Source organism: Montipora foliosa, chromosome 1 (assembly GCF_036669935.1).
Source record: "Montipora foliosa isolate CH-2021 chromosome 1, ASM3666993v2, whole genome shotgun sequence".
Taxonomy (NCBI): Eukaryota; Metazoa; Cnidaria; class Anthozoa; order Scleractinia; family Acroporidae; genus Montipora; species Montipora foliosa.
In genome coordinates, this window is record NC_090869.1 from 1247290 (window position 1) to 1250163 (window position 2874).

General features: G+C 42.9%; 1 pseudogene; it reads right to left on the reverse strand.

Moving 5' to 3' along the window:
* Positions 1–2874, reverse strand: part of LOC138008149 (uncharacterized) — a 15890-nt pseudogene extending 13016 nt beyond the window's left edge.

Here is a 2874-nt window from a genome sequence, read left to right on the forward strand (position 1 = left end):
AGACTCGCTGGTATCCTCGATAAAACGCTCATTGCTAGAGTACTGTATCCTACACACATCACTTCTTGCGCTCCGTTCGGGGCGTTACCTAAATTGTCATCAGTAAAAAAGCCCTTTGCTCGGCATCTGTGATGCGTTCGCCAGTGTTCTATCATCGGAAAGCTGTCATCAAGTCGTGAGAGCCAGTCCTTTTGTCCATTTTCAACGTGTCTGTGGTTCAACTCACTAGAACCACTGTACATTTTCCTGGGAACTGCCTAAACACGTCGCTTGAACTGTTCCCCTCTTCAACTATCTAATGTGGGACCCCTGGCATGTCGTAATCAGAGATGACAATTATTGGTAATTTGCCTCTGGGCTGTTGGATTGAGCGGAGAAGCAGATCCGTTCAGACTACTTTTTGAAGTGCTGTGTTATGGCTAAATCACTCTCGGAAGTGAGCGGAATTCGGAGCTGATAGAGACTGAAATGTCACCTTCAAAGAAACATTAACCCTGCAGTATTAGTGGAGTTTCAGAATTATGCTTTCTATATAAGTTGGTTTCTAATATTTAAGGTACGGTAAAGGCTGCTACGTGTCAACGCGCAATAAATCACGCGTAACACAAAAAGGTCACGCAATGTCGTTTTAACACATCCTTAATTAAGGTGATTCCCTTCGTTTGTTTTGCGTTGCGCAATCCTACTGGCGCATTATTTTCTTGCGTTATTGGCGCGCGCATTGAGCTCGCGCACTAGCTCGCGCACGATTGATAAAATGGCGGGTTTTTCACGCCAAGCTTAATCTGTCTAGAAATAGCTATTAGGTAGTTTTAGCAACAGACGACGGCTTACGGCTACGGCAACGCCACAAAGCAAGAATAATGATTGGTTTTGAAAAAGGGAAATTGCTCGTGCTGCACGTGTAACACGAATTTCCGTGAACTTTCTCTGCCGTACTTCACAAAACAACCAACGTGAAATCACCTAATTTTAGGTTTTGACCCCCCGTTGGTGAAAACTTAAGCATATAACAATGAAAAAGTCATTTTCAGTTTTTGACCTTTAAAACCGTTCGTACCCATGCCATTTACAGGATAGTTCGCCTGTATTGTAACAATGTGAAACCAGACGGATTAATCGTGAATACTTGCGATAGCGCTAAGTTATATTTTGGACTAACGTTTGTCGTTGCTGTAGACTGTCGTTCTTTTGCTAAAATCTCCCTATTTTATTCCTGAATCAAGCACAGGTGACCCCCTTTGTTAATGATGGGTTATGTACTCGCAATAGATACACGAAAACGTATTTTAAGGAGAAAAAAAGTTTGGTAGTAGAATTTTGTAGTATTTATGTATAAATGACGTGAAAACTAGTCTTGATTACAGCCAGCGCTCACTCTCGAAATCACTTCTCGGGGAGGATACCCGAACTGGAGTGAGCGGCGGAAATCGAGCCTACGTGAACTGCATTTGGAGCCAGACACTGGCTGTGAGTTGATGATGTAGCGGTCCAATTTGCTTACATTTCTTTGCAAGATCGAGCAATTGGAAACTGTTTTATTGAAAGACAAGCCCGGACAAACATGTATGCTCAAGTGTTCAGTAATATTTAGTTGCTTTTGCTATATAACAATAATTTTTCCGGTTGATCAAGTTTCGAACGCTTCTCGCGTAATTTAGTAAAAAAACACGTAGAATAAAGGAAATGCAGCACGAAAATAAGCACGGTAACCCTATCTTTTTATTGCATTTTTTGAATGTCCGGTGCATGAATATCAATTGTGCCAAATTTGACGAAAATCTGGATAGTACGTCATTTTCAAAGAAATTATCTTGATGTCCTGATAACCACACTAAATCGTATGATTTTTCGCAGAGCATTAGTTAAAATAATTTGCTTCGTTCTCGTCCAGATGAAAGCAGGCACTTGAATTGGTGTCAAAATGTGGCGATAGTTTTGAACTGGTTGCGCTCTGGGAACCAGTTCAAAACAAAATAAAACCTACAACACAAAATGAAACAAAATGAATCGTACTTTGATCATGTTCCCGGAATTCAGGAAACACCTTCAAGGCTCTTGTTCGATTGCGCTCCAAAGCGATTTTGGCCACAGTTTCGTTCTCCTTGTTGACTTTGGATGGAACTTGACCCGGAAAAAATTTGTTGATGGCATACTTCAAGCTTTTAAAACCATAGGCATAATCTCGAGCCAAGACATGAAAAATAGTATCACCATCGTTGTTTTCCGCATTTAAGGTCTGGATAATTTCTTCCTTCGACACCTTCTTGGCCTCTTCAAGCTGTGAGAGTATTGTTAACATGGACCTCAGACAAACCTGGAAGAAACAAGCACTTTTCCCAAGCCGATCGTTCTGTCGATCATTCCAGATATTTTCAGCCGCCGCATGGAAGACCGTGTTACCGTCGTTGTCTTGCACAAACATGATATTGGGATCACTCTCCGGTTAAGGCTGCTAGGATCTGCTCAAACGCTTTCATCCTGTTCTTGATAGGTCCCAGAGTAGATGCAACTTTCAATCCACGAGACTTCAAAGTACCCGTGCGGTAAATGTACTGAACGGCTGCATGAAGCTCTGTCTCGCCGTTGGCATTCAAAGCGCGCGCATCAAAGTTGTCTCGCAGCAGCGCTCTTACAAGCCCCGCTTTGCCAAACGCAGACGCCAAATATATCAGCGGGCATCTAAGCTCGTCCAGAGGATCTGGCACCTCACCGTTGGGATCCCAGTTTTGATAAGAATGATGCATTCCCTCAGCAGGTCCGGGAGCTCGTCTGATTTTTGCGAGCTGTCAAGGCAAAGCACGGTAATTAAATCGTGGTGCCGATCTTGCAGTTCCTTTCGCAGAATGGAGTGTGGTATTTTTGCGCTACCAT